This window comes from Taeniopygia guttata, chromosome 20 (genome assembly GCF_048771995.1).
Source record: "Taeniopygia guttata chromosome 20, bTaeGut7.mat, whole genome shotgun sequence".
Taxonomy (NCBI): Eukaryota; Metazoa; Chordata; class Aves; order Passeriformes; family Estrildidae; genus Taeniopygia; species Taeniopygia guttata.
Genome location: NC_133045.1, coordinates 11,110,932 through 11,123,439, shown reverse-complemented (window position 1 = coordinate 11,123,439; position 12,508 = coordinate 11,110,932). Strand labels below are relative to the sequence as shown.

General features: G+C 42.4%; 1 protein-coding gene across 4 annotated transcripts in view; it reads left to right on the top strand.

Annotated features, from left to right (window-relative positions):
• CDH4 (cadherin 4) overlaps positions 1 to 12,508 on the top strand; it is a 415,526-nt gene that overhangs the window by 285,491 nt on the left and 117,527 nt on the right. The gene's annotated exons all lie outside the window — the stretch shown is intronic.

Genomic DNA, 12,508 nt, shown 5'->3' with positions numbered 1-12,508 from the left:
CTCTCTGCTGGTGAGCATCATTGTCTGCTCTTTGCATTTTATCTGTGGGAGAGGTAGGTTTGCCACCAAGGTGCTTTCAATCCAGTTTTCACAAAGGACTGATGATAGAAAATGGGATGGATACAGTTTCTCAAAAAGCTTTTCTTTAATGAGGGCCACAGGGTTACTGCAGTGAGCAGAACTAATCAGGGAACCTGGTTCTGAGCATCAGCCTGTGCAAGGGAGGTAAAGAGAAAGGTAAACATCAAGTAAATATGTCTGTTTGTCTATCAGTTATTAGTGGCACAGAGCTGCCAGGAACCGAGTCAAGGTCGTGTTTGAGCAGGTATCTGTGACAGAGATTGCAGGTCTGAATTATGCCAGCAGGGAGATACAGTATATTTGCTCTCACCTGCCCCGGGTTGTAGGCCAAGTGGATAATCTGCTTTTTTTACAAACTTTTAGGGTAATCTGCTTGTTTTTTCACCTTAGTGCATTCCAGGGAAACTTAAATTTAGGGAGGTGGTTTTATGTTGGAGCAGGTGATGTGCTGAGGTCAGTACCCCACAGGGATATTCCCGTGTGGGCACCCCATGGGTTCTGTGCAGCTGCTCAGGTGCCTGTGCTGAGTCAGGCTGTAACCACAGAGCTGCTCCACTGCAATTAGTCACAGAGCTGTGTATTAACCTGGCACACTCCCTGGATCCAGACATTTACAAATATGTAAGGAATACTAATAGCAACGTGCTGGAAGAGTGTAATCTCTCCCTGTTCTATGTGCCAAGGCAGGAGATGTGCTTTGTACCCATTCTGGATACATCTGATGAAGTTCTCGAGGCGAGGTGACTGCACAGACAAAGTTCTTCAGCAGCAATCACAGATTTTGGAAAGAACAGGTTCCCCTCATTTGCAGGAGTAGCACAGAGTGAGCTGAAAGCCAGCCCTGTACAGGATCAGCAGGAATTGCTGGCCACAGACCACTTTGGATCAAACTGTGGGTCACAAATCCAGCTGGTTCACAGCCTCATTTGCCATTCTCCGAGCCTGCATCTTCCATGCCCTCCGCTCTTCACCGCGGCGTCCCCACTGAGCGCGGCCGAGTGGAGTTCTGTTAGAAGCAGGGCTGCTTGTGGAAGATCAAACAGCAATTGTAGCCAAAAATAGGATTTTTCCTCATCTGCCTCTAGCTAGGAATAGGAGACAAATCCTTTCTCCGCGGCCTATGCTGTACATGAGGTTATTCATTAGGACTAGTCGGGAGCTAAATTAGAACACAGCGTTGGGTAGTTCATCATGCAGAGCAGGCCACTTTGTGGCTCCCACCACTGCGGGGGAGTCAAATGCACCTCCAGAGGCTGTTCTTAACCTACACATCACCAGACGGTTTGAGCACAGATTGCTTGAGGGGCGGAGAGCAATCTCTTAGCTCCTGGGGCTGCTCTATCCCAGGAATCCAGCAGCTTGCTCCTGCTGTTCCCAGCAGTCCTGCAGAGCAGCCCCGTCTCACGGGGTGAGAGCAGGGCTTAGCAGTGGAGGCAAAGTGGGATGTCATTATATGGTTATATAGGATTTCCTAAGCTTTTGAGAGTCAATTCGATCGTCTTGAAAGAACATATGCAAAATATGTGCTTGGCATTGAAATACCTCCAAAGTCTGGGAAGAATTGCAGCCTGTGGATGAGGCTATCTCTATTCTCACATGAGGTTTATTGTAACTGATGTTTAGCTGAATATTCCTACCTGTAAACTGAAGCTGCTGCATTTGCTGATTGACAAAGGCATCAGTGCTGTTTGCAGGTCTGTAGGAGAATGTAGGTTAAAAAGCTTAAGGAAAGATGTCTGGCACACTTCTGAATGAGTATTAGAGGGAAAAAAAGGTGAGTACACAAAGCAGAAAGCTACAAAAAACTACTTTATAATGTCCATTTGATAGTGGCTTGGGAGTGGAATGAATAGATGAAGAGGCCATAGGGAATACAGACAGCAACACACTTGGAAGTGGCAGAATTCCTGTTTGCATAGCTGCTGGTGTCAGAGTCCAGCCCGTTACCAGCAAATGTGCACTCCAGCAAGGGAAAGTTTGATTTCTAACCTTAAAGATACAATCTGTTTTCTTGGATTTGTTTCAAATTCTGCAGTGCCAGCTGCATAAAATACCACTAAGCTTTTGCAGAGAGACATTTATAATCACTTTACCCTGTAGCAGGAAAAAACGTCTCCATTTAGACACTCATTCTGAGTTCATGCACACATTAAGGACAAACTTTAGATCTTAATGAGGTGTAGGAGGGTTTTTCCCCCGCTTTAGTTCTGTTTTCTGTTCTCTTATAGATCATACTATATTTCAGAGCATTAGGAAGAGAGATGCTGAATCTTTAATGTGATGTGAAACAAAAGAAAAAGTCTGAACTGTAACAGAGATGAACTTCAGACTTGTAATCTCTTTAAATCCTGATCCAGCGCTCACTGAAGTCAATGGAAAGGCTTCAATTGATTTCAGTTTCTAAAGCTCAGTGGGTTATGTTGGTTTTTGTCATGTTAGTTTAACAACTTGCACTTCCTTCTTTGGAATTCTCTTCTGGTACATTTATAAAGATAAAAGCCTTCCAAAAGCCAGTTAATACACTCATATTCTGGTGGTTGTGCTTAGTTCTGGCTGGAGGTAGTGGCTTACAAAGAAAGGGTTAAATGGACACCTTCTCTGCATTTCCAAGTCCCTCCCAGATCATTTTATCCCACTACCCAGTTTTCCATGCGTCTTTGGGGATATGGCTGTGCCAAGAGCACTGCCAGTCTCAGCACAGGTGGTTCAGAAACCCCCACAAGATGTGCCATGGTCGTTGTGCACTGCCCTTTCTGAAGGCTGAACCTGTTCCCTGTGTCCTGATGCAGCCACCTTTTCCCAGGAACAGGCTGTTCCTGGATCTCTGCATCCTTGGTTCCACCATACCAAGAGTTTCCCAGGCTTCTGAAGTTGTGTTTGCTTCATAATGGGAAGATAACAAACCACTTCAAATTATTTTAGTATGGGGAAGCCGTGCTGGGTGCAAATATAAATTTTTTCAGGCAAAGAGTCAACTTGTTCAGGGATTTTTTTGTTAGATTGGATTTTCTTGTCTCTCTGGCAAGAAGTGACTGAAGAGCTCAATACTGTGGACACTTGCCTGTAAGCAAAATGCTGTAACTATGGAATATTTTCATTTCACTAAACCTCATCTTTCAGCAAAGAGACCAGTTGTGAAAAGCATTTTTATAGTTTTGTCTTAAAGTGCAGATCTGATCAGTTCTATTAGACTATCTGGAACATGAACATAAATATTAAAAAAGGCTCTGTATAATTCAATATTTACTTGTCAACTTGTGCCCCTTTGCCCAACATTCATAGCTAGATACCAAAAGTTTAGGGTTTTCTTCCTTTTAGAATTTTGTACTTCAGACCTGAGAAGCTTGCTTTGATTATTAAAAAATACATATCTCAAACCTTTATTTGCATCCAAGCATTTTGGCTATTTCTTTGTGTGCCTGCTTGGCTTTGATTCTTGTTAAGTGTTTGCAAGTAAGAAGAGAATAAAGAATGTGAACAAAAGGCTTTTAAGGATATATCCTGCTGGAAAGCAACCTACAAGTCATGACCATGAAGAAAAAACCTAGTGCAGTAGCTTTTATGTATGCTGCCTTTTGCTTCTGCAGATCTTCTTATCTCAAATGTGATTTTTCATTGTGCTTCATGACAGGTTTTACCATTGATGGTAGAAATAGAAAAGTTACAGATCTGACACTTGTGTGCAGAAGTTAAGATCTGAATGAAAAGGGTGTTCACCCCTAATGCTGTACTATGACAATCCTACTAGGTATGACTATATCTGGTTTATTTAGCAATGAGCCTTTTCAAATAAAAACAGTAATTTCTGATATTCATAAGACAATTAATATCAAATAATATCCAGTTAGAACTGTTTGAAAATTGCTGCTGATTTCACTAGTCTTAGAGCAGTTGTAGGAATAGAAAATCGTTGGAATTTGCTATTAGGGTTGTATAAAGCTATGTTCTTATTGAACATAAGGGAACATTTGGTAAAATAAATAGGTTATGAAGATGTGTGCTGCACAATGCTAAGTAGTAGACATTAACTTCTCAGCTGCCATGAGGACTTGTGTTTTTTGTTCTTGTGTGCCCTCATGTACAGGAGGGTGTAACTGGTGGATGAACTTGGTTGCCTGAGCATGCAATGTTGTTTGTGATTCACAGTGTTGGGTCACAGAGAGCAAACAGAGAGCGTGGAAAACCACACGGCCACGTTTTATTCCTGCACAGGTTAAAGTGCACAAAGCACAAGGCTGTAAAAATGTATTATCTTAATCTCTGGGAATGTAATCTTGACTCTACCACTTATTTCCATTTGTTTTTTTATGCAGATGACTTCAACCTCTTGGTCAGTTTCTGCCATAGAAGGATAATTTATCCTATTTGAAAATAATTTCAGATTTGGTTAAAGAATAAGTCTCTTAAGCATTTTTTTTTTCCTTCCTAAACAAATTCCTGCTAATTCCTGTAAGGAGAATAGTAAACCAGAGCCAGCTCAGGGCTTCCCAAGGCTGTGGATGGATTCAAGAGGCTGGTTGCTCCCACCACAGGACAGAGGATGGAGCTGGGATGGGGATGGAGAGCCCAGGAGGTGATGAGCTGTGGCCCTGCAGTGAGAGATGGATGAGTGGTAGTGGCTGTCCTGGGCTTTGGCACTACCATTTTGCACTTCTGTATTTTCAGTCTCTGCTATGGTAGCAGGGACAGCAGCCAGGCTGGTTTTCCAGGTCTTAAAAATCCCTGAATGAGGCTGGAGGGAGCAGAGTTGATTTTGTCACAGCTTCCCAAACCACTTCCCCACACAGCAGCCTTTGCTCAGAGCCAGCCCTGTGTAAAACTGTCAAGGGAATTTAATCTCCTCACTTATAATGTAAATACAGAGCAGCTCAGCTGCCCAAAGTGGATCATTTTTAGATTGCCCAGGTGTTCCAAAGAGGGAAAACATGGACTGTTCTATCAGTTCCAGCAAACCTGGCCTGTGTGGAATCAGTAGCAGGTGCTGTGTTTTGCAGTGCTGTGGGCAGTGCTCAAATGTCCAGCTGGGAGCTGAGCCTTGTGTGGTCCAGCACCACAGAGAGGGGCTCAGCTGAGCAGGCAGTGCCAGGAAGGGACCTGGGAGCACCAAGTTCAGCTCAGACCTGAGCTTGGGCTGAAACATCCACAGCTCAGTGGTGGTCCTGGAGCAACACCCTCAGCTTAGAGCTGGGCAGAGAAACTGTTTGCCTATCAAAGAAAGAAAAGTGGAATAAAAAACTGTTAACTCCTTAGAGAGAGGAAGGCTTGCTGGGGTTGTGCTGTGGCCACCAAGTCCCCCACAGTGTTGCTCAGGGGTCACTTGCACTTAGAGGTAATCAGTCCTTGTATGCTGAGAAATATCTCCTGCCTGGGTAATTATTCAGATGTGAAATGGCTGAATTAAATAAGGATTTGAACATGCTGCTTCTGTATCATGAGAGAGCAGGATTATTCCTCTGTGCCTGCTCATTGGAGGAAATGGCAGTGGTGGTTTAGGGGTGACCTCCTGGCCATGGGGCATTTCTATCCAAGTGGGAATCTTGGAGAAAGGGAACAGTCTGTTTCTTGCAAGGCACATGAAAAGCAAGGCCCTGTAACTCTGAATGTGGGCTGTAGTCATTCAAATCTTGTTTAGAAAGGGCATAATATCTTCGCCAAACACATTTGCAGTGTTGAAGCTGCTCATAATTATGACCTTCATGAATTTATAACACTGTATGCTCCAGCAATGGAAAAGGCTCCTTCACTTGAGCGATGAGATTTTGATAAAATAGGATTTAAATATTCTATTAGCTGAAATGTTATAGTAAATGATGAGGAGGCATTCAAATACTGCCTGACTTTCACCATGTGACTGTGAACTACATTATGCCTGGGTCAATTAGGCTATTTTAAACCCGTGGCTTTCTTGGATTAATCCTTTTCACAGAAAGCCAGTGTTCCCTCTGAATTTCACCATTTCTCTCCTCTGGCATCCCCCTAATACACAGCACTGTCTCACATCCAGCAAGCTCTTCTATTTCCCCTCCTTCTCTACTATGATATGAGCTGCAGTGTGTGAGTACTGGGAATGGGGTTAACCTTGATCCAACTTAAAATAAGTTCCTCCAGCTCCCTCTTGGATCTCCAGCTCACTCCAGCTGCCCCAGAATGAAGTTGTGTCCCATTTGTAATAACCCCTCCCCAGCTCACATGCAGCAGTGCAGGGCCCCAGGGAGCTGGGACACAGGATGGTGCTCTGGGGGTCTGCAGAGGTGCTGGCACAGCTGGACACTGGGCAGATTGCAGGGGGAGCAGCTTTGTCCACACCTTGTAGCAGCTGGTCATTTCTTAAGGGGGAAATTGGGGCTGTCCGAATATTTTCTGGTTTGTGCCTGAAAGCTTAACAGAGATCAAATGGGAGCGTGTGGTGAGCTGGGGTGGGAATTTACTGCACCCTCATTATTTGCACACAGACACTCCTCAAGGAGTATTTCACTGGCAAAGTGGAATGAGCTGTCGCCTGCAGTGACAGTTCCAATGCAAACACCACCCCTGGGAGCGATAGCAGGAATAGCCATGGAGGGAGTCGGACATGCCCGTGGATGGGCTCGGGGTGGAGGAGAGGTTTGCCCCAGAATTTATGGCTGATCAGTAGATTGTTGCATTTGAGTTGACTAACACCTCCCTGTGTGCTTTTTGTGTTTCTTTCCCTTAGTGTTAATGGTCTTTTTCTTTTCTTTTTGTACACCAGTGGTTTCTAAAGCTGGCACAGCTCTAAGTCACAGGCACGCTGCAATAATTGACACACTTTGTCAGTCTCTCTGCTCTTTCATGACCAAGAGTTGACCCAGTCCCTCTTGTACACCAGGTGTTTTCAGGGATTCTGTATTAAGACACAATCGCTTTAGTGGATCTAAGAGATAAATCCTGTAATATTAAACTCTTAGTCAAATATTTTGAAATGTGCTGAGGCCATATAATTCTTTCCTTTTTTTTTCTTTTTTTCAACAAGAAAATAAAACCTGCAAGACCTAAAAGATCACTCAATGATCCTCTTCTCAGTGATGTTGTATGGCACAGTTGGCAAGTGCACAAAGGCATTGGATCAGAACCAAGTCAGAATTAAATTTAGGCTCATGAAACTTTGTTCTCTGATTTTATTCTCAAAGCTGCTAATCCTAAATTATCATGAGAAAACATGTAAAAAAAAGAGACATAAAGACATCAGAGCAGCTGAGCTTTTAAATGGAAAGTCAAGTCAGACCTGCTGTCTGCTTGCTCTTTACTCACTGGAAATGGGATGTTGTAATTGCCTCGTGATCGGGTCCAATTGTGTTTGCCTAAACCTGCAATGATTTTCCCCATTTACAGAAATCTTAAGAAAGCTTCTTCTGTGAGCTATTGCAAGACAATTGAATAAATCATCCCACAAAAATTCAATTATTGGGGCAACAATTATTTCCCACTGTTTTTTTCACATCTGGCTGTGATTCTTGGTGTTTTTCAGTGCGAATACCAAAGAGTGTAAACCGTGCCACAGAAGGTGTTTGGATACCAGCACTGAAAAGCAGAGTTGTAGCTCACTAATGAGATCCAGACAAACAGCAAGGAGGAAAATGCAAATAACACAAAGGGGGAAAAAATGCATGAAAAAATTAGGAAACATTTTCATTATTCTTTCCCCTTTCTTATTGACATCTCAAGTAATTGTCTGGGACAGGCTTTCTGTAGCTCCCACTTAAGAAATAGTTAAAGGTCATGCAGTTTGGCCGGGCAAGATTAGCCATCCTTACAGGCTAATAAAATCAATGTTCAGACAACATCACGGTCTGCATTTAGATGTAGCATATTCCGGATACATGTTTTCGAAAAGCCACGCTGCACAGAGTGCAAATTGATGATCAAAACTTTTCAAAGGTTGCTCCATTCTTACAGGAATGCAAAGAACATTGAGTTAACCAGCTCTGTAGAGCAGCCAGTGTCATTTGAGCAGCCTGTTTGCTTGTCTACCACTGCTTCTAGTCTAAAATTCAAAATCCCATGCAAGACAAATAATAATAAAGTAAACGAATTATATATCCAAGTGACAACAACAAAGCCCTCAAATTACTAATCCTAGACTCTGTATTTGTGTGAGTGGTCATGAACAGATAACAGCACTAAATATTATTTTTTTGTCCCCATTAACATCTCAATGTGTAATTATTATTGTTTGTATTGCAGCAAACAAGAAATGTCAGCCCCGTTGCTAAAAATAAGAAGGTTGCCAGTAGGTCTCCTGAAAGTTCAAACATTTCATTAAATGGTTTTATGTTAGGTGTGTAACTATGCTGGTGATAATATAGTGTAATGGTAATATAATAGAAGCTACAAATAATGTTTTATGACTGTTTTGTTCTCTATACTACAAGTCTAAATGGTTTGCCTCACAAGCCAAGCAGAAGGTGTTTTATAACGGTGTCTTAAAACCTCCTAATTAGCAGCAGTTTTAAGATACACACTTCTTGGCAATCTTTTGGGGATCGATTGAGAATAACTGTAGCAGACTTTAAATCTTCTGCCTGGAAGATTATCCTAATTCTTTTTCTAATTCCCCTGTCCCAAGGCACCATGACTGGAGATTTCTGAACAAAACAGTGTTGTGCTGGCATGTAGGTCAGGCACTCCAGAACCACCATTAGCCTGTGCTGTGCTTTGAGGAGGAAAATTTCATCAAACCCATTTCCTTATCACACCTCAGAAGCTGTTGGACCTCCACATTTAACCACACAATTAAAAAATCTTTACAATATGTGGTACTCCAGTTCTTTGGCAATACCTTATTTTCTCGAGAAGAAAAATCCCCCCATATATTCATATTCCATGGGGTCTTTTGGCTCTCTGATTTTTCCTGTGTCCTCAAACTACAGCATTCATATGATCACATTAATATAATCACATATGCATTTACAGAGGCAGCAGAACTATAGATGGAACTCATTTTAGGATGACACTTTAGTAATTGTTTTCTAAAGGACTGTTTTGCCATGATTTCGTACTCATGTGTATCAGTTATACAAGTATCATATTTGATGTCCTCAGTGTTTCTTTTCCTCCTTTCTGTGCTGGTTGGTATAATTTATATGAATGCTTTAACACCCCCTCCCCATGTGTGGTCTGCTTGTAATGTACATGTAATTACCAGCCATCTTCCAGCTTTTTTTGGCTATATGGAAGTATTTTTAAATCTATTTCAGTCCTGCCAGTGGATATGTACCCACACACATGCAGACACATTTTGGGAGCATGGTTATTTGGGCTTTCTAACATACTGTGCCTCCCTGATAACGCCTTCTCAAGAAGTGAACAAAATGTCTTGGAGATAACAATATTCTGCAGCACAATGTGCAGAAGGGGAAGTTGGGTTTTATTCTTGCTAGGCTGGCAGGCTGTCTCAAAGGAGACAGGCTAATTTGAATGGGGTTCAGGTTGCTGTAGCCTAAGTTTTTCTGTAGTTCCTGAAATTATGTTTTTAAGCTTACTAGCAGCTACAAGTTCTCATCCTGATGTGCAGGTGAGCCATCCTTAGTAAAGAGCAAACCTGCAGGATTCAGACAACTCCATCACTTAAGGATGCAGAGATGGAGGAGTAATTGCAAATGCATCACACTGTGCAGTGCATCAGTTCTCTAAAGCAAGCAGCAAAATGTAAATAAAATACTTAATTTTTGGCGGGGCCTCAAAGACTCCCAGTGGCTTTGGTAGATTTGGTATTGGTACATATTAACAGTGTCATTGGAAGCTTGTGTGCTACAGGCTGTGCTTCTAAAACTCAGGGTCTGCTTGTGAAAATCGGATTCACAACATTCAGGCAGTCAAATCTCTTCAGCTTCCTCCTACTTAAAAAAATAAAGGCTTAAAACTGAGGGAATTGGTGTCCTTCAAAATCTACTTTCAGCCCTAGTTTATAGAGGATCAATATACAAATGTTGGAGCTCTATTTCTGTGTTTCAGGGCTACTCATTTCTTCAGCTGATAGTACATCAGCCTTTAATCCCCCCAAGTGGCTTTCACTGCTGCATAAACTGCCAAATTTGCATTTGTTTTGAAGAGTTTGTTTGCGCACAGAGGTTTCAAAGGCTCGGAAATCAAAATGTAGCCACTGGTCTCTAGATATTATGAATCCTGTAGTTTGTTATTCCACTATGGAGACTAATAAGAAGCTGACTTCATTTGCAGTATAGTGAGCAGTTCCCATAAAGACCCCGAGCAATGCCACGGCCGGCACATCCGCGTTGCCTGGTGGGGCTCTCCAGGAGTGAGAGCAGTCTGAGCCTCTGAGCTGCTCCACTGGGCTCTCCCCCTTCCTGCTGCTATTTTCCTTCTTTTAAAAAGGCATTTGCAAGCAACATCTGTCCTCCAAGCAGGGCTGAGAAACGTGCACCTGTACGGAAACAGGAGACAGATGAATGGTCATGTCTCGCTTCTCCTGCATAAAGATGCAAAACAAATGTTGGCCATCAGGACCATCAAGTTGCTGTGGACACTCCCTGGAGTACACGTTCTCTAAAACCACGCAAAATCTGCTTGGCAGTTTGTGAAATATGTCATCTGCTTTCCATATGTTTCCTTTCCAAATTCATGGCGATGTCAGAAAATATAAAGTTGCTTCCCGCGCAAAGGGCACAGGTCCCCTGCTGAAATTCCCTTCCCAACATGGCTTAAATTTGCACTTTTCAACAAGAATTCTTGGGTTTTAAATGGATGTGAGGCTGTCTACTGTTGTTTTAATGCACATTATGCATTGCTGTTGCAGAGAGAACGTGTTGTGCATCACTGCATTGCATCTTGGTGCAGTCTGATTTTCACCCCACGCTTGATTTTTTAACAACAAAAACAAAACACATTAGAAGGGGAACTCTGTGTTCTCCCTGTGAAGCTCTCCCTGCTCAACTTCGTCTTTCCATGTAGCATTCTTCCTATTGAACTGGAGTCACTGGTGACTTCAGACACTTATTTGGGTTGTTTGGCCTTCCTGTTCATCTCCTGCAGGCACAGACTGTTGGCAGTTCTGGGTGGCAATGGATGCAAATCCATTAGTTAGAGAAGAGGATGGAATAAAACACAAGGTCTGTTTGCTAGTCACATATACCAGGTTCAGGATCACTGTATAAAAACTTGGAGGATATATAATATATAAAGAACTTTGATAATGTGATCAATTAACAGCCTGGTGTAGCTCTGGCCTGGGCACATGGGTTTAAGTTCCTGCTTGCAGACGTGTCTGGAAAAGTGCCTTGGATACCTAAATGATCCTTGTAATGGTTTCTGTTCATAAAAAGCTGTGTGGAGTGGACAGAGGCAGGGGATGTGAAAATGTGGCACTATTTTCCTCCTTTTTAATGGGAAAGTTGTCAGTGTTGCTTTAAATCCTCATTAGAATTCAAAGAGCCCTAACATCACCAACACTGTTTCAGGATTAGAATTTGTTAATTAATTTAATCCTCTCCTCTTCTTCATCTTCATGGATTCTGCAGCGACAGATGGTAAATCCTTAAGACTTCAGTAGGAATAAAGGGTTAAAATCCAAAGGCCTGGATTAGATGGGATTGCAAAAAGTGCATGAACAATTCTCAGTGTCTGTCTTATGATTTGCCAACTTCTTGGGGGCAGGGTGCTGAAGTGCAGAGCAGGCAGAGTCCCTGGCTATTAGCACTGTTTAGTTACCGTAGACAAGATTTAGGGCTGTGTTTCCTGAGCATGTCACTGTAATAACTTACTTGTTTGTTACAACTGTTTTCCAAAATCACAGGATTGTTCCCTAATGTGTTGGTGAATAATGTTTTTATTATTCCTGTCTGCAGTAAAGGGCATCTCAGTGCCTCCAAAATCACTCATGTAATAAAACCACTGCCATTTTATCATTTTAATAGAATAACAGTTTTGTATAATGTTGCAAATATTACCCTCCAATAGATGATGGTGACAGTAACAGCAGAAGACAGGCACTTTTACAGCACAAAATTATTACCTTGTTTAGATTATCAGATAAAAATTTTACCGTTACATTAAAATGAAAATGAAATGAAGGCCAATAAAATGCAGAAGGGCCCTGTCTAAGCAAGAGCCCTGGGAGGTTGGCTGCTGGCCACAGGGGCTGCCAACCTGCCTGGAGGGCACTTGGCCAAGGAAGCCATGCTGAGAGGTCGCCAGCTGATTTTACATGCAGAAATTCAGCTGCCCAAAATGCTGCTGCCAACCAAGGATCATCTCTTGGAAAGGATTTTAAGGTGTAGCAGGAAAAAGGAGGAATACAGAGGAAGCCTCAAGCTCTCTCTTATTGCGTCGTTGGGAATAAGAGTGAAAAATAAGGAGGATCAGGTCTTTTGAAAATGTTCTTCCTATGTAAGAGTTGAACCCTTGGGGGGATCAATACAGCTCTCACTGATTTGAATCAATACTAGCACAA